General features: G+C 40.4%; 1 long non-coding RNA gene across 1 annotated transcript; it reads left to right on the forward strand.

The window, feature by feature from the left end:
- Positions 1-8,990: 8,990 nt before the first annotated feature.
- On the forward strand, positions 8,991-20,606 carry LOC128889282 (uncharacterized). The gene is made up of 5 exons (XR_008460408.1): positions 8,991-9,734; positions 10,365-10,730; positions 16,914-17,402; positions 18,811-20,265; positions 20,322-20,606. It is a non-coding gene; the product is annotated as an uncharacterized LOC128889282 (long non-coding RNA).
- Positions 20,607-20,621: the final 15 nt, after the last annotated feature.

A 20,621-nucleotide genomic window follows, 5' to 3' on the forward strand; every position in this document is an offset into this window, starting at 1 on the left:
CTATCGAGTCGACATGTTTTTTTTTATTCATGCTCTCCGTAGACAGATTGCAACATTCAGTTTTGCACAATACTCGCCAACGCTCATAACTTTTTTTTTTTGTACATAAACAATCTTCAATTGTTGGTATTTTTATGTATTCATCACGAGATACTTCACTTGACAATTGAAATTTTAATTTTTGTTCAATTGGTTGTAACGAATAGACAGATCATTTTTTATTCGTTGTTCAACGTCGTTATATTAAAATGTTGTCTATGGACTCTAACGAGTGCTGAATGCGCCAATGAGAATCGAAAATAATTGGAGGAGATCCGTGGCAGAGCGAATAATTGTGCGTAGAGATTCGCTGTCGTCTTTAGATTAGATAAGAATTACAACATTCGCGTAGATTACGGATAATATAGCGAATCTTGTCTAAGAGGCGGCGCCTAGAGTTGGGCCAGGCAACTTAGAAAGGGAGGTAGGTGAAATTTAATTTAATTTTATAGTTTTCCACTCTTTAGCTCCGAGCTAGTAATTCCCACAAGCGTTGGAGATACCCACGCGCCTCTTATACAGGATTCGCTATACCTTAATCCATATAAAAAATGGAATTTTCTGCGTGTCGAACCAGTGTTGGATGAAATAATCGCGTGTCTGTCGACGTGCTGCTGTCCTGACGTGTGATCAGTCACAACAATCTAATTACACTTCATAATTTTGTACCATTATCGAAGACACCGGTATTAATCTTTCCGTGGGAATTCAATTTTTCATAAATTAATCCTTTATTCCATTAACTCGATCTAATCTTTCGAAAAATAAATCATTTCTTACACGAAGAGTATAAAAATAATTGCAATCCATATTTCCATCTTTATTGATTCAATAAATACAAATATTTTTATTCTAACCAGTAAAATCCATTTTATTTTTAGTTAACGTCACTGCGAATCCCAAGAGGAGCAACGTACGAACTTGTACGAATGACAGCACGTTGCTGAGAATGCCTGAAGATGTTCTTCAGGTTGAGTGACACCAGTTCCATTCTATAATCCCTTCAATCCCTTGTCCCACAAGCACTTGAAACGAGTACAGCTACCGAAAACAATGAATCAAACAGCACTAATTTTCGTGCACGTCGTGCGTTGAAACGATCGTGGTCCACGCGATACTTGGACAGCAAAGCGTCGGTTAGTCGAAAGGAAAAGTCCTTCGATTTCGTATCTATGCGAGAACATAACGTAGCGTTTGATAATCGTTCTTTCTTCTTTTCTTTTTCTTAAATAGACACGAGATAAGAGTATGAATATCGATTCGCTTGTACGAGTATTTCAGTCAAAGATTTAATAATAAAGACTATGATTTACAACACGTATGTGCCTGCCTTATTGCAAACTGCGTTAATTATTCGTAGCGGGTAGCTGAAGACTCGTGGATCCTGAAGAACTTTGTTCCTATTAACGTTTAGAGGACAACGTGATTTATATCTGCAAAAAATATACAGCGTAAGGTAAGTGTAAAATTTGCGTAAGTCGCAATTTTTATTTCGAAAGAGAAACCGTTCCTTAACGTAACTATAACTGGTCCAAGATGTGCTGATCACGATCAGCCACTCTTCTCAGTACTCTGCTATCAGCGCGTTACCTGATACCAGGATAGTGATGAAGCTGTAACCTCCCAAATTAGTTTTGGATAGCTGCACAGCTTATACACGGAAGCCTCAAGCAGTATCGATTGCAGAAAGCCAGGCTGCGATGAGTCTCGAATATCTCGTAATTAGGATGGTAATAATAGCTTTACAGGTAAATCGTCTATAGCTTATCCCTTCGTTACCCTTTGATTGACGATCATGTTCGCAATTACACTAATTATAGTTCGTACAATGTATCGCACTGGTGGCTCGAATAGTTTTTACCAAACTGTAGATTTTTTATCCGTTCGTAGGAAATTATTAGATATAAAAAATACTGAAAGTAAAGTTTATATTAGAATATTTACAGAGTAAAATAAATTCCTGTTTAGATTCAATGTTTGTAGGTACGTTTGCAAAGATTTTATCTTGCACAAAGACTGTAATTTTATACAATTTCCGACGAGCAGCGTATTTTTTCGTCTTTTCATTGTGGGACCCGCTTCTTTCTGATAACTGGCGTAGATCTAAAGTTTCTTAACTCGCGTTCGTAAGAGTGTCAGCGTGTACGTGCGTGTACAAGTGGCAATTTCACGGCACGAGGCGTACGCGAAACAATCGCGCGAGTAGAACGCGCGCCTGACTCCTACGCGCTTGACGAATTATGTAACGATAAACTTTATCAGAGCGAGTGAAAATAACCTTTCGCGGCTGCAGGAAACCGTGCGTTTTAAACGCTCGCCGCCTCTCGAAAACGAATGTCACTTTATCATACTCCCGCCACCGTATCGTGCAATTAAACTTGCCTCGCCAACTGGTAATTAGGAATTTAGATTGGTCGACACGGTGCGATCGCGGCCGCTACGTTCTCTTGTCGTCGTTGCGCAATCGATTTTCAACAACTTACTTTACATTGTTCCATCGACTTCCATTTTCGCTCTTCATCCATATCCTCCCATTATCGTCTTTCAATTTCTTTATTTCCGCATCCAAACGTCGGTGGTGTTATTACTACTGTTAGACGTCTTTATTTAGTGATTGCTCAATTCGTTTGTATATACGAAGAAGAAGAGATGTTAACGAATAACGAATAGAACTGGTAGGAACTCCCACAAGTGTTTGTACTCTATCGAAGAAATTTATCTAAATTAAATGATCGACTTGACGTTCCCAAATCAATTTTTCATTGCAAGTATGTACATGAATTAACTTTACACTTTATACATTCATAATGGAACATTTATTTCCATTTATCCTAAATGAATGTTTCATTATAAATATATACAGTGTCAAGTTTGTTCGTGTACACACTTATAACGCAATATTTATTTAGAAACATTGAACCTATCGTTTAAATTAATTCTTAAGTAATAAGTCCTGCATGTACATACGTTACACGAAGTACACGTTCAGTAATCTTCATTCTTACCAAATTGCTTCTCCATAGAAAATTCAAAATAACGACTTTGTCAGGAAGTTCCGCTCGAAAGTAGTCGAAACAATGCGTACGAGGAGGCATAAAAGAGTTTCGCGTTTCAAGAACGTCGTAAAAAAAAAAAAAGGAAACGCGAGGCGTTGGCGAGGTATCTTTGCTAGATATCTCGAAAATCCAATTTGCTTCGCGACGAGAAACGAACGTTTTTCTGCGCAAAAGAGGTTATAGTTTCTCGTCTTATCCGCGTTAAAATCTTTTCGCTGGTGCTTTATCTCGGCTCAATAATCGCGAGCGATTCTCTTTAAGGGGAAACCTTCCTACACGAAAAAAGGTGTTGACGATGAACTCATTTAATGTCCTACTTCGTTTATTTCAAGCGTTAATTACATCCACTCATTTTCCTTGCATTTACCTTCCGCTGTTTATCATTCACTTATCGTTCTTATCATCTTCCCGTCGCGTCTCTCTTTTTCTAATTTCCTCTAACTTTTTCTTTATCACCTCTCCATTCCTCCCCTCCTTCCAACTTACTTGCAACTTACTTTTGTTCTCGTTTAATTTTCCTCGAATTCTCCTCGCATTTTCCCTCCGATTTTCTAATGTTTCGCGACCAGGCACCAGCGTTGATTTTCCCGTCGAGTTCGTGGAAGGTCAACGGAAGAATGAAACGGCGATCGAAACGACGAAGTCAGGCCGTGCGTGGTGCAACGAACAAATTTCTCCGTTGCACCCCGCGATTACCGGAATGATAGCCACGATCATGGTTGCGCAACAACGCCGCGAAATTTCGAATGCAACCGCTCTTTTGCAATTGCGCCGCGTGTCGAACTGCCCCAGTTGCTCCGTCTGCGCGCATGCGCGCCTCCCCGGTATTTCCCCGTTTCGATGCCAGACCGTTCCATTAGTTTTTCGCTTAAATCTTTCAATTTGTACGCGGCGCGAATTTAAATTGCACGACGCGTCAGTGTCACCGTTCAACGAACGTTTCTCACTCGGCTGACGCGAAATGGCCGTTTTCGAATTGCATGCGAGCGACAGGTTTTAGGGGCTATCACCGAACACGAGAGTAATCGTAATTGCTTCCTCGCGCGTTTTTGTTACGGTATTTATCGTGTTATTTATTTATTATTTTCGTTTGAGTAAATCTATTTTAGCCCCTCGACGAAAAATTCGCCCTTTTCTAATCCAATATTCTTTATTTGCAGGTTCCATACGAAGATATAAGTTTCTACAAGAGATACCTTCAAGAAAACTTGGACATCTCTAGCTTGAAAACTAAGATCACCCCCGAGATCAACAGTACTTCCTAAAAATGGCGCTTTAACCAACCCATCGCGGGGCCATTTTTTATTCCACACATATGCACAAGTAAACAAATATTTTCGCAGTCTTCGAAGTGCATACGGACATCGTGTAAAAGGGTAAGCCGAAACTCGCATCCATTTCCTTGAAATTAATCATTAAAATGAGTCTTAATTTCAGAGCACATCTACTGGCTGCTGCTCCCCTTCTTGAAGTTGATTTTACTTAAGACCAACAGCTGACCAACGACCGATAGATCACAGCTGCGACTTCTGTGCGTCGATCCTTTCAATTCAACCTCGATCTCGCTCGAGTAGAGCTGCTTAGGCCAGAACTTCCGGTGGCCAGGGCTACAGGGCGCAATTTTCGAAGGTGATGTTGCGACAGTGCCTCGAGCTAAATCGCTCTGGTCGTCTCGGTCGGTTGATCCACGGAATGCGTGTTTCTACGCGTTGGTGGCCGCGATTGCTGCTCGCAAAATTCACTTTTCACGCGTTCGCATACATTTGCATAAATAACGAATATCGCCAACGCGGTAAGAGAGAGGGCACGTAACCGGGGACGCGCGGCTGAATTTCGTATGGCTCACTAAACGAACCGTGGAACCAGTTTCCTCGCCCTGGTGATTCTAGTCTGGTCGACTATATTCTTGTTAGCCCGCCTAGTTCTCGACTGGAAGGGTCGCGAAACGAAACTTCGAAAAATCTTTGTATTCGACAGCTGCGATCGAACTCGAAGGAGAAATAACTCGGTTATACGCTTGGGGAAACACTGCAATCTCTTTGGCGATTGTTGGATAAGGGCGTCCTGACTAACAGGAATAAGTCAACTATTTAGTATTAATTGTATTTTACTATTAATTACATGTAACTTTTATTCAATTTATCGTGTTTACTGCTCGACATACGAGATAGAAACTAAAGCACGTGTCTTATTCGCGGTGACCCGCCGGTACATATGTACGGGCACAATGACATACACACATTCATACAGCGCACATACCTGGGCTTGGTATACATTGTCACACTTAACAGTGATTATTAATGTTTGAAAATTATACGTAGTTACATGCCCTTGTTTTAGTTTCGGAACTGGGAGGATGTCCAAATTCCTTATCTCAATTTCGTTTGATTATTGTGTATAAACTTCTATTTAAGGCTTTATTACATGTAGAAATGAGTTCTGTGCCTTTCTAAAGTAAACTTATCATTTATTTATAAAGTTCCACTTTAAAGAAAACGCCCTGTAGGTGTATAGGTGTCGTTGAATTTTAGAAAAATTAAACAAGAATTTTGTTTTAATTATGAAAAATCATTAGTTAAAAGTGCCGACTACTAAGGAAGAATCTTCGACGCTTCTCGAACTATTCGCTTACTCGTTTTGCGACAAGGTATCTTTTTTGACGACGTTGGCCACATCGCGAGGCCAGAATCCACGAACGAGGAAAAGGGAGATATCCCGCTCGTTTGTCCCCGATAAATCGTAATAAATGGCGCCGGCAGCCAGGAGTAATGCCGAGTCCTTGGTGGCTTCTTCGAGGCCTGGTCGCGATAAGCATTAGATAACAACGCGTACGCACCATAGTCGCTGCAATCCAGCCGGTTCGCACTTTTGTCGGGACTGCTCCTTCCTTCCCTCGGCTCCGCTCAACATTTTGCTTTTCTCTTTTCGCATTAAAGCTTTATCAATGGACAAGTTTTGAACAATAACTCTACCTGCGGTGTTGATTATTTTTATCGATATACACGCATATATCTTCGCGAAACTTTCTTGGGGACACATTAGCACCGCCAGTGGAGGAAGAAGCCACTCGAATCCCGTTTGTGCGCAAGGAAGATGCGCGGCAGGGTGTTCAGCTACTAGTGTTTCTCACAAGAATTTTCGTGGACCCAAGTGTACAATTTTCTTAGGTTGTCTTAGCAGTGTTTATGTAAATAGACAAACTTATCTCTTGAAAGTTGATTTTATAACAGCAATAGCAAAATTCATTGCATAAAACATCAAATATTATGTTACTTATCAATAATAATAAAAAAAAAAAAGAAGCTTTTGGGACAATCTAGAACTAATACATATAGAAGCAGAGATAGCAGTTTATTTTTAACGTTTACTTGCGTGAAGATATCGTATGCCATTAAGAAGCTTACGGGTTAGAATTTCCGGATACGTCTATGCAGTAGTAGTCATGCATGAGTAGTCTAGCAGGTTTCCATTTTTATTGGAATCGTTCTCTCTTTTCTTTGCCTCTGTCATCTCGATTCCACTCGGGATGCGTCCGGGACGCTTTTACTTTTGCTTCCTTCACCTTCGACGTCTTTTCCCTTCGTGATCTGGTCGTTTTTATTCTCACGGTAACGCAGCTGCATCGAATCGCTCGCAGACGTTCCGTATTCTCGTTAAATCCGACTAGGTGTGCGGTAGAAACTTCGTTAACTCGCGGTTACCTTGGTGCACAGGTGCAGTAGAATAGTGTTCCTGAATCTCCTCGCAAGGAACACACAATTGACAATCTCCGGGTTGGGTGAAACGTTGCGCACAGGTGGGGCGGTAGAAAATATCGAACTCGTTCTTTTTAGTATTTATTATTCTTGGCTGAAGATCGAAAACTACACTCGAAGTTCTTGAAGAGATATGTATTTGTTCGTTTAAAAAAATCAAGGTTCTTATTTCAATTGAACAACAGAATGAAATATTTCCTAATGGACAACTTAAACTGTTACTGTTCGATTAAACATTACGAATAAATTGTTATATGATGGACTTGTTCGTTACTATTATTCGAATTTTGAACCGTGGACTGAAGTATCGCACACTGAATTACTCGAAAATTCTGTACATATTCAATAAATAATTAAAGTGTAGAAATTAATTCTGTACAAAGGCTTCGTAGGCACAGAATATCGGGACATTTAAGGAGACTGTTGAATTATATACACGTAGATACATCAGAATAGAAATCACGTTGAGAATTTAGTACATACTTAAACTAAAGTTATAAACGATTGAATATGCAGGCACAGAATTAATTTCTGCACCTAACAGTTATACACCAGGGTTAATTCGTGATTTGCTTGTCGAATGAAACTTTACCCTTCTCTGGTCGACGAGAGTTGCGAATTACGTTTCACCGGGCTGTAGCGATTCGCAACTTCGAAACCTTCGAAGCAGTGCAACCGTGAATTGAGAAGTCAATGAACGAGGTAGTGCAGTGAATTAAATTGATCGGCTGCGTAATGGAGATAAATTGAAGAAGCACGGGCGAATTAGACGATGCGCGTCTCGTTTGCAGGAATTACGTATCGTGCAGAGCACGAAAGCTGTCGTCGGTGGACGAAAAGCTCTCCTCAGGTTTCAGGAACTTTGGTTTGACAAACAATTTTTAGAAAAATATTGAAAAATGAAAGAAATTTCAGGGAATATAAAAAGAAATATATAGTGTATTTTTATTTGTATTCTTGTAATATGTTGGTAAGAATTTTGGTAGCTCGCAGGGTGTGCATCATAGTGTTTAGTAACTGATTCAAAACGAAAACGATAATTGTTACCTTTGGTATTAAAGAAACTATATACTTTGATATAGGTACCAAAGAAATGATAGATCTCTTGAAAATGTTTTTCAACTTTTACTTACTGATCTAAAATACATACAATCATAAGTTTGGACTTAACCTACTAATCTTATTCAAAATTATTTAAAGAAATTACGAATTACGATTAGCATCGATAAAGAACCTCGTTCCTCTAGAATTTGTTTTCTTTCTTCACCTTTCCTTTCTCTAAGTTTCATACTGGTATTTCTTTATGGACTTTCCTGTTTTACAATGTTCTTTATGTATGTTTACGATCTTCTTTCGCTTCCTATCATAATTATTACTATACGATCTCGTTTCTTTCTTCGAGTTTTGGTTACAAAGAATACCAATTCTGTTCTCCCAAAAGAGTGGGTGAAGAAGAAGTTGCAGCGTCGAGAAAGAAACTCGTTTCGATACCTTTTGCGTAGAATATTTCAACAACTTTCGTGGCAAATAAATATGACAATATTTTCCCGTCGTTTCATTGTTGCAAACGTATACGACGAGGACATATATGTACATATATGCACGCAAGGACATTTCATATAACAAATTCATACGTGTACTCGTTATTCAGATATCTTGCTCAAGGCGACCATATTCGTGGGTCCGTGAATTCCAACGCGCGTAAATACGATTATTTATAATCGCGCGTAAAACTGAACTGCGTTTCGATTGAACAAAACACAATGTCATCGGCGACGTTTTATTACGCGACATCCGCGTGGAAAACCTTTACGAATGACGTCGCTTTTGCCACAAATTAACAAGACAAATCGAAACGTTAAATTTGTTAGCACATTATGGTACCAAAATAATCGAAGTAACGAGTGTGCTACAACAAATATTCTATATTTATAATATAGTACATGTTATAGATTTGTAGACTGTATGACAGGTACAAGAAAAACACTGATGCCTTTTACATATTATATCTCAAATATCAAATACCAAGTACCAATGACATACGTTACAAATCGTATAAAAATAAATTATGGATTCGTAGATGCATGTTTTCCAATGCAGGGAAATGAAACCTTATATATTTTTATCCATAATATAATAACATTTATTCAGACAAGTTTATCGATCTATACATACAATACATGCTTATTTATCGTAATATTACGCCTTACATTGGAGTTTGAAGCCATTAGATCTAACGCAGTTCACCAAACGGTCGAACAAAGATAAAAGATGGAATAATCGTATTATCACCCTGTATATAACACCTTTGATTGTATTTCTACCCTAGAAAAACCAAAAAGCATCCCAGCTTCAACGCGTACCCAACTCCCAGCCTCCCCGATTCGGAATCGAAGCTCCACCCGCGTCCAATCGTCTCTCGCGTCGCGGAACGAAATGGGGAATCCCTCATTCGACGAGGATTCTCTTCAGTTTGGTGGGAAATTGAACAACAAACACACGCCGCCGAGCGAAACTAGTTCTTACCGAGACGTTGCGTAAACACAATCGATCGACAATGAGCGTTAACTCGAACCGCGAGCTAGGCACGGATCCGACACGAGGAATAACACGGGACAGACAACGACAAACCAGTCGGCAGGTAGTTGCCCGACTGGGTACCGGATCCAGGCGATATTTTTCTGCACGTCCCCGCGGCGCTGCTTCTCGACCAGGCTCCGAAGGTGAAGGCGATGGAAGCGGTCCCGCGCGTGTTTACGAGCTGGAAACGACTTGCCAAGCATCCGCGAGAAAAGGGCGGACGAGGCCGCGACAGAGATCCGGGATTCCTGGAAATTACCACCTTCGGGGCCTCTCTCCCGCCATTGCTCGCCAACCAGAATCGGTAAGATTATTTGCATAGATTTTTATTTGGTTTCGAATGGGAAGTTGGTGAAAATTGTTCGTTTCTCTTCATTGATTGCGAACTGGAATTGGAGGGATTGCTTGTTCGGATTTTTATTGAGTTTTTTATCGGAAAGTTGTTGAATATTGTTTCGAGGCTTTGACGAAGGGAAGAAATGATCGATTGCTCGTCATTTGAATCAGTGACAATATTTACATGAATTTCTATTTGAACAAACGTTCAAATGATCGTCTACTTGAGTAATTATTGAAGTAAATTCGGTTCAATGATGGTTTAAATGAGAAATCGTTTAAACAATTAGTCGACTAACGATTTCTGGAAATAATTATTCGAATAAAAATTCATATAAACAGTCAAATATAAATTCCTTTAAATAATTATTTAAATAAAAATTGATATAGACAGTCACTCAAATGAAAATTCTCTTAAATAATTATTCAAGCAAAAATTCATATGAACAGTCAGTCAAATAAAAATTCTCTTGAAAAATTATTCAAATGAAAATTTACTTTTATATTTGATTCAGTTAAATAATGACTCTCGAGTAACTACTCATTTAAATAATTATTCAACCAACGAATCGTTTAATAATACCCGACTCTGTCACAGCGGCTTGCGCCATGTCGTGGACCGGTTTAACAAGCTTCGATTCGGATAAGCGAAACGGCCGATGCCTTTGATCTTTTTTGGGTCTGAATTTCGACGACCTTGACTTGCTTACGAGTGCGCTCGCCCACTCGCGGAACTCGATCGATCCCGATCGACGCCTCCGCGGCGTCCAATCCGGATCCATTTCGGCAACACTGGATCCTGACGGGTTTCGGATCGTTCGGGAAAGTGGTCTCTTCGATCTTGAATTTCGACGACCTTGAATCGTTCCACCCTCGTCTGGCAGATGCAGGATCGCTTCGAACCGGCTGCGATCATTCTCGTGAAAGAATACGGTCGATCGAGAAGTTTTAAACGAAGCTCTAGGTAATGAAATATATATTTTTTCATTCATGACGTTCATCTCATTCAGCGTATATACAGTATAATTCATTTTATCGTGCCATTAACGTTGAGGTATATATAAAATAGATATCGTAGATTTTGCTGGCATATGCGTAAATAAAAACAGAGCAATACAGTCTACGATATAATCTATAAATCGTTACAAATATATACAAAAATTCCAGTACGTAATAACAGCCATTTTAATCAATTCTAAACATGTACAACATTATTACACATCTTTATTCTTCGTGAAAGTAGTGACAATAGCTTCATATTGCCCTTAGAAAAATTTATAAGAACCGAATAAAATGCTTCCTTGGTACATACAATTTATCCCAGCACACCCGCTATCAATCATTCTTATATTTCACCAACATACAAATACAACGTCTTGATAAAACGTGGATCAATGATCGACCACAACTCCCCGGTTTCTACGGTTGCGTACAGATCCGTTTCGACATCCTTGAATTCCAAGGACCCTGGCTCGTTTAGATGGGAGCACGCACCCACTCGCATGATCTCGAATGCCAAAAATTAACGTTTCAGTTCTCTGGCACTCGCAAAAACGATTACGGCCGAGCGCAGGATCCGTTTCTGCGCGATTCAGTCATAACGGTCTTCACTTTCCCGTTTGTCAGATCGCTCGGGAAATCGATCCTCTCGAATTTCAATTTCGTCGACCTTGACTCGCTTACGAGAGTAAGCGTTCACTCACGGAACGCGACAACCTTGATCGACGAGACGCTTTTGTTGCGTTCGACTTGATTGGTAGCACTCGGTATCGATCGCGTACATTAGTGATCTATATGGATCTACACGTGTTCGATGCAGCGAGAGAAACTCGATTCACTTTCGATTACGATAGACACTTCAGGTTCGATTCAATTTCGTTTTAATTCCGTGTAAATTTGAATTTCAGTTTCTTTGCGACTACAACAGAGACTCCGAATTCAAATTCGCTTTCATTTTAATTTCAATTTCATTTTCCGATACAAAAGTCAGAATGTAACAGAAGTTTGAATTATAAATCGAGTCTTTCCAGTTTTATTTACGCATGTACCACAGTCGAACAACTTTGTACCATTCAAGGAAACACTAATACGAAGAAACGAGCTTCCCTTTAATAAAACGCTCAATCCGGACGCCCTTTAATAAATTATAAATAATATTCCCAAAACAATAATACTTGAGAAGAAAGATCTTTGAGATGATTCGAAGGGTGGACGCGCGCGTATTCGCTGATATCCCCGAAGACGTTAACCGATGTCGGGATAATAGAGGCGCCACTGAACAGGTTTTCTCATGCAGTGTAACTTAAATCCCGTCGGGCGAAACGCCGCTCGCATAATGAACGTAACTGTAACGTACTAAATTTGATTAATTTCGCCTGTCCGTGGAACATCCTTGGAGGGCTATTGCGTCGAAGCTCGACGATAACAGTTTCACAGCCTTGAGAGGACGAGGCGGCGTGGAAAATAAAGTAATCCAAAAGGAGAGAGGAATTATTCCCTTTAACGCCAGCGACGGACAAAGAAATCCAGCGAAAGGTGTTTACGCGCATTTTCAATTAAACTGCCAGCTTTGCGGATGTTTAATTGAAAAGATCTGTTTTGCCGCGTAGTTTGCCCGCCGATGGGAAAAGGACTGTTCGAGACAGTCGCCATTATCCTGTACCTTTTAGCGACTATGTGAGGAGAAGAACGAGTAACGAGTTATTGGACAATCGATGTTTCGTTAAAAATCATTTATTTGCGACTTCTTCGTACGCGTTATACATTACAACGTTCAATAGACTTTAACCCTAGAATGGAAAGATCGAGTAAATTTTACTCCTTGCGTTACCTTTTCCTACTTCTTTACACTTTATTAAAGACTTTTCATAAAGATTTAGTATTTAAAATGTTGTAATTTAAATATTGTTATTTTTAACCATGTTGGTAGCTTATTCCTTGATACGTTATGTACTAATGAAGAAAAAAGGTAAAAGATTGGGTATTTTGAAACGGAGTAGAAATTACTCGATCTTTCCATTAAGAGAGTAAACAGTGACCTTTCCATTCTAGGGCTAATATTGTACTTTTATACACAATAATTCAGTGGTTATTATGATAAATGTTCATTATAGGTGACTTCTAATTTGCAATATATAGATGCTTGGAACTGAGACGTTGTTCATCTCGCTAGCTGCTTATTAATTTCCGTTCTGTCATCCACCCTCTAGTCACGCGAACGTCGGAGATGTCTGAAGCCGATTCGAGGCGAGTAAACAGACCTGTTGCACGTCCGAGTAGGAATTCGTTACTACGCGTTACTTCTCCGATGAAACCGCGGGAAAAAAACTCGGGGTGGCTTAAATATTTTCGCGATCCGGGTTCTCAATAAATCACGCGAGGCGGTTATCGTGGCTTACCCACGGCTCGCGCCTGAAAGATTAATCGATTTTAAGCGCGGCGGCTCGTCGATCGGAGATAAACCGCTACTACCGACACCTGAATAATTTCTACGGGCCGAGTCGGGCAGAACGATCGCGATAATCGGTACGTTGAACCGAGGCGTCTTCCTTTTAGGAAACCTGTAAATCCTGTATCGAACGAGCTCGATCGTTGCCAGGGAGGAACGATTCACGGCTCAATCGATCCCTTTATTTACGAGGGAACCTGTCCATCTTTATTTATTTAATTACTCGGGTACTCAGTTGGATAAGTGGTTCTTTAATTAGTCAGCTGGTTGGTTTATGAGTTGATCGGTTACCTCGCTAGTTGGTTATACGAGCAGGTCTTTAGTTAGATAAGTGGGTAGTAGTTGCCAGTTGATTGGTCACTTCTTCGGTTAGTTGGTTAGGTAGATAGCTAGTTGTTTGGTTGTTTAGTTGGCTAGATAGTTAGTTGATTCGTTGTTTTGTTATTTAGCTATGTAGCTACTTACCTGGTTTAGTACTTACCTACTTCTTCGGTTGTTTACTTTACTGGTTGGTTAAGTAGATAGCTTGTTAATTAGCGACTTCGTGCACCCTAATCAAAGCCAACGAAAAATAAGCATGAAAGTGTCAACAATTCCCTGAACAATTTCCGAGTGTCTACTTTCACCCCTAATTTCCATTCATTTACCAATCTAACGATTTCGATCACCATACGGAAAACGAAGGAAACACACAAGAAAGAGATCTGGTAGCCCTGTACAATTTCTTACCCTTTATTTTCTCTCTCAATCTTCATGTATTTATTCGCTTAATTTCTCGTATTAAAAGCAAAAGACACTCTAAGGCCAAGAGTATGTTAACTCGACAATTTTCATCTCTTCAACCTCGACGAGTGCAGTTACCATGTATTTATTTATTTAACGAGCATTTATCAACGCGATGATGGGCAGTTTTTTTTTAGAGATCGCGTTTTTAAGGTAGTACTTCAATTACTCGCGCCGGTGCCGAGCAACATTCCGGCGTTCCTCTGTACCGCGCGAACGCGGCAATTACCCGTTATTCTTGCGATATCGTTCGTTGCTTTTTGCCAGCTCGTTAACGGCCGGGGAGGATTGAGCAACTAAACGCGGAAAAGGTTCGGAGCGAACTCGAAGATGACGAAGAGCGCAGGCCAAAAGTGAAAACGCCGAGGCGAAAGAGTCGGAGGATAAGTAGGCCTCTCCCGGCGAGAATGTCGATGAACTTTGCTCTTCTCTCTATGATACCTAAACGAATGTCCAAATTCGGTAGAAGTGAAGAAGATACTCTGCACCTTCAATTATAATTAACCCCCGTTGCGCTTTTATATCCAGCAAATTTTTTTGATGATTGTATAAGATAAATTCGAGGGGTTGCAGAGTTTTCAAAAATTTCCTCAAGTTCCCTGAAGGTTTATGCGAATCACGCGTTGTTGCAATAAATTGCGTGGTTCCAAGGTAATTGGTTAGTTTTTTAGTTAGTTAGTTGATTCATCAAATTCATGTAAATCACGCACGGTCGGTCACGTTGTAATTTCTTGCATATATATTACCTATACTTCAAATTTTAATTCTCATCCAAACAGGAACGACTAAGAGTTCTCCTTATCGTTTATTCGTAATTCGGGGCTTCTACCTAGATGAGAATTTCGCTCTATTTATTTCCTGCGCACGCGACGCGAACAAGTAATTGATCGTTGAACTCTGATAAACAACCGATCGGAGATACTGTCGTCGATCACCTTTTATCGATGCAAATGCACACATGTATTTCACGATGCGGATCCGCGATACTAGAACTTTTCGCTGTCGTTATCGTTGGCCTTTGGCCAACCCAACACACCCACGTGTACCACCTTTCTGCATGCTCTGGACAAACGCGTAGGTGAGGACCGTCGAGTCGATTCGAGCGGTCACACACGTGCAATTTAATTTTCTAACGATCGTGAAAGTTCGAGAGTTGGTCAAATGTTTATTTCGATAAAAAGTAAGAAATGAGGGATCGGAAATAAAATTGCAATTACCAATTACCACTCACCGTAAACCATTTTATTTAAAAAAAAAAAAAAAAAAAACGGTTTGACCAGTATTTGACATTCCCAAAATAAAGATAATTTCTTAAATTTCGAGTCCAGCATTTAGACAGCCGCTTAAATTTTACTTCGAATCACTTAAATTCAAATTCATATTATCATCGATATTCTCTTTAACAGATAACGTCCCTTACGTTCGTTTCGGAGGCTAATTCTCCATCCATAATGCGAAGCCCGTATCGGAATGCAATCACGCGAAGCATCCATTAACAATAATAGACGAAACATTTGATCGAACTGCACGTACCGCGATTAATTCGGTTAATGAGGATTTCGCTGGGCAGGAACAGTTCATACTCGATTTAATGCGTTAAATTCTGTCGGTGTGTCGTTTCGTCGTGGCAATATCGCTTTCAAAGTTAATTCGATAGGACGATACCGGGATCGATGGTAATTCCGCAGAGGTACGCGTTCAGTATCGCAACGAAAACAAATTCTAATTGCTGAATTGATTTGTACATCCACTTTTACAGTTTCAATTAGGAACAAGTTCAACATTTTTACACTCGACAAAAAGCAAGCACGCAGTTACATCCACTGTATGCAATGTATAGCAAATATAGCAACGCATATACATAGCAATATATAATACGTAGCAATGCCTTATGGTGCGCATACCGTGTGCTTAATTTTTATCGACTGTAAAGTGTTAAACTCGTTCTCTCTTAAAGCACATGTCCCGTCAATGAATAATAATAAATAATAATTGAAATGAAATCCTCACCTTCCAATAAACGAATCAGAAGACCCCATCAAAAACTGAACGAAACCCCGTCGTTTACATTCTACAAGCACCATAGAGCTTCAATTTCATGCAAATCCTTCTTCGCGTCGGCGAAGTTTCGAGGAAAATCTGTCCATCCCGGTGCCACGCCCTGTTTATATTATCGCCCTGGTACGTGTGTGTACGCGAGCCATGCGTGAAAGATGCGTTTAGCATACGACCGTACCAGCGGATAAAGGACGACTCCGCGGCTAGGTAGCCAGAGATGTGGCGAGGAATCGAGTTCAAGGACCTCGCTTTTCCGGTATAGAATGCAAGCCGCGCGCACTGTTTATGCGAACGTATCGAGCACCTAGTTATGCACGCTAAGGTGAGTCTGTTGGCTACAGTTGACGAACAGATTCTTTTCAAATACAAAGAGCGAATCTCGGAATCATTTTGGCGTGAACAAAGCGTAGATGAAACGTGAATATCACCGTGTGTCATTTGACGATGTCTGCGATGACGATGAAGTTAACCCTTTGCACTCGAGAGGTGACTCTCGGTCACCATCAGGTTTCACGCAGCAAATGTAGGATTCATTTCTTTGGAGCTCGAAGTGTCAATAAAATGACCTTATTCTCAAATCTAGATAGCTTGGAATTCATGGCGATAGAATGCTACGAAACATCTCGAGTTGCTGGCAGCTACCAGAAAAAAAGGCCTCGAGTGCAAAGAGTTAATTCACCTAGCCTATTTACCTCTTCTATTTACTTGTCCAAATAAATTTTAGAACCCACCACAGCGAAGGAAACCCTTCTCCCAAAAGAACGATCCAATCCTCCACGAAGAGTACGTTTACCCATGTTTTTCGATCCACCCTGTACATACGAGCGTTACCATCGGTATTTATTCTGTTTCGAATAGACGCAGGGCTCCACCGAGCAACGATTATCGGGCAGACGACGAGAAAACGACATAAACTCGGTGTACAGCGTCCCGGAGGCGACTCGTCGATCCGCGGAGGACGTTGGAGCGTTGTAACGGCTGCGGTAAATTTCACGGGCGCACCAGGATACGCCGATCCTGTTTGCGCGTTCCACGCACGCTTTGAGGAAAATATTCCCCTTCGTCGTGGCTCGCAAGACGACGTAACCTGTTGCTGGACTCTGAGAGGGAGTGCAGTTTACGTCCATCCGCCTCGTAAAACGTAATGGTTAAGTGGCAGCCAGATACGATCAGCGCGGGCTACAGAATGGACAGGCAAACGATGCACCGTATAAAGGACCCGAAACGACCAGCTCTGAGCACGGCGTATGAAAACTGCATAGGCTGAATCCGTTTTCCCGGTCTTGTCGCTGCGCCTAATGACGCGGACGAAGAGGAAAGTGGCCCCGAACGACTGGCACCAGGTTCGTAATTTCAACAAACAGCCGCTGGTACGCGAACGAAACGTCCCTTGATACGAAATTCCACGCGTTCGTATTGTTTATTAATGATACGTCTAACATTCTATTACTTGAGACGATATTGGAAACCTCCAAGGGAATTCCTATGGTACTTTGGAGCTGAGGTGGTCAATGAGAGTCACGAGGGAGGAAACATGTAACTTCTTTGTTAGATACAGCAAAAAGTTTTAGCGGAGTTGTTCCAAAAGTTTCAGTGTTTTGTTAGGTAAAGTTTGTGTCAGGTAACGAAATTCTACGTGCTGTACTCGTATTGTTCCAATTAATGATCTAAGATTGTGTTAGCTAGGACGATATTGGAAACTTTCAAGGGAGTTCTGAGGGTACTTTGAAGCCAGTCAATGAAAGTCGCGAGAGGGGAAACACGAAACTTCTGTGGTAGATACAGTAAAAAGGTTTAGTGGCTTGCATTCGGCTGTTTTGCGTGTAAGTGTTTATATAAATAGATAGAAAAAAGAATAAAGAGAATGAGAGACGTTGGTAATACTTTTGTAACACGAACGACGCTTTTGCCTTCTCGCGAGAACGAGGAGCGCGTCGATTCGCCTCTCCCATCGGAAAGAATTTTTCTTTCACCGGTTCGCTTGTAACAATAACGTATTATAGGATCGCGTGGTGATTCGTGAAAGGCGCTGGCATCTTCCTCTCAAATGCCACGTAGACGCTGATCAGAAAGAATATCCTGGGAACCGCCCTTTTATCTTTCCTATCGTTCATCCTCCTGATGTCGCTCGATCGTTTACGTTCGAAACATATTTGTTCATCTTTTTTCGCTTAATGTTAACTCTCGAGTAAACGGAGAAGCTGTAATTAGCTCTCTTGGTAGTAATTATATTTATATCGGCAGACATTTTTCTTAGTGCTGCAGACTTTAAAGATTCGACGTCTTTGATGACTACTCCGACATCTGGAATTATGACTTTTCCTAGTTTGCCTTGTCCGATTCTTGTTGACTGCATAGCTTCGTTGTAGGATACATAGGATACCTCAACTACTTTTAACAACATCTCAATCGTTCGTAACCAATGACGATCCCAATCCTACCTACCTTAATTCGTAGGTACACTGCAGATATTTATGCGCTTATAGAAAATTTGAATATTCAAGAAACTACAAAACACACGCAGTATGCAACAATACAAAGAAGGTATCGAAAGTAAAGCTCACGTAATACAATATTTACAGAGCAAAATAAATTCCTATTTAGATTAAATATCTGTAGGTACCTTCGCAAAGATTTTATTTGGCATAAAGATCCACGGTCATACTCGTAAGGATTCCATGCTTCCAGTACTTATCTATTTATTATCGAAAGCCCAGCTCCGACTAAACTGTGCCATCGAATCTCGTTTCAGGAGCCTGCGTCGCGGGGAAGATCTAGAAACCTTCCTCCTTCGAAAGCTAGCAGGTCGGCCTGCCGAAGGTGCAACAAAAAGGAGAGTCCTTGGAGGGAAAGGTGGGATAGAAGAAAGAAACGAAAGAAAGAACAACCGTCGACGGTGATCGCGCGGATTTGCGGGCGCAAACATTCACCAGGTCGAGCAGGGAGGAAGGCACACTTGGTGGGGAGAGCCTTCTGATTACGAAGGGGACTCTCGTCCTGACTCCTGGTTACAAGGAGACGAGGAGAGGGGTACGAAGGATTGCGCAACAATGCGCTGCCACCTGCACTCGTTTCGTCACACAGCTTCAACTGGCTCGACGGTGGTTGGCCGGCTCGCATTACTTTCGCCAATTAAGCCTGCGGACGGTCGTTGTTGTTCAACTTGAATATGAAATTCCACGATTATGCCGAATTCCAGTACAATGAATGCATCGACCGCCGGTGACCATCCTGAGGAAATTTGATTAGGACCTGGCACACTCCCCTGGCGCATCGACTACAAAGATGAACTCCAAGGAACGTCACCTAATTTTTAAGAAATTTCGAATTAACACGTTTAAGAATATTAGATACCTTGCTCCTTTTATTAACTGATCCTCATACCTGGAGACTGATGTTGTTTATGTATTATTCGTTATACGTTATAAGTACACTGCAGGCTTTTATGCATTTATAAGAAATTTGAATGTGCGAGAAAGTACAAAATGCACACGGTATACGATAATATAAAGAAATATTGAATTTATGCATTTATAAGGAATTTGTATGCGCGAGAAAGTACAAAATGCACACGGTATACGATAATATAAAGAAATATTAAAATAGATTTATTTTGATAAACTAAATCTGAAAGATAACGCATCTCATCTAGTATTCGAAGAGGGTGTTAAAGTAGCAAATCGATTCGTCGCGGAAAAACTAGGAAGGCATGGATATAAATTTGAAATATCGAATCAGTCTCGATTGCCTTAACCTTGTTACGTTATTTCATGCGTCTATTCCCATACTCGTTGTTGATCGAAGTATGACGTCAATTATACGAATTAAATACACTGGTAAGGATATTTTCGCTATGCGACCTTCTCGATGAAGATAGTAACGTCTGATTTCCAGGCTTAGTTGATAGCGATAAGGCGCATTCAAATATGCAGCACGAAGGGACAGAGAAAGAATTGTTGACAAATATCGATTGCCCTCTCAAATTGATACTGAATTACATTCGAAATGCAGTAAACTTGGAAAATACCAGTAAGCAAAAACCGAATTTTCGATTATTTCTAAAATGTAAAGAAGTAGATATTTTCAGCCGAATTCGATTTATGTGACGAGATTAGTTGTCAATTAAGAAAAGTTTCCTTCTTCGAGCCTCGCACATCTGGTCTCGACATCTTTGATGCCGATTTAACATATTTAATAGTCATACATCAACGTAAGTACATTCTACATTATGTAGAATTCCGTTTATTTTAAATATTGATTACTCAGGGGACTCAAATGGCCAAATGATAAATTTCACACCACTCCTTACTGGAAAAACGGCGAAAAGATGCACCGACATACTATTAAAGAATCATACGTCGCATAGAAAAGGTTCATCTGTGAAATCCACATTGAAAATAAAACCATAATACAAATAGATTGTTACAATAATGGTTATGGGAAATTGATAAATAACTGATAATGTATTGATAATAATTGTATTTCAAACTTCTTTATACAAATTTCTATGTACATTTTTGTGTGTATTTGTCTCTTCTGAGAAGGTCAGTCGTCTTAAGTATAGTG

Source organism: Hylaeus anthracinus, unplaced genomic scaffold (assembly GCF_026225885.1).
Source record: "Hylaeus anthracinus isolate JK02 unplaced genomic scaffold, UHH_iyHylAnth1.0_haploid 11997, whole genome shotgun sequence".
In the NCBI taxonomy this organism is placed as follows: Eukaryota; Metazoa; Arthropoda; class Insecta; order Hymenoptera; family Colletidae; genus Hylaeus; species Hylaeus anthracinus.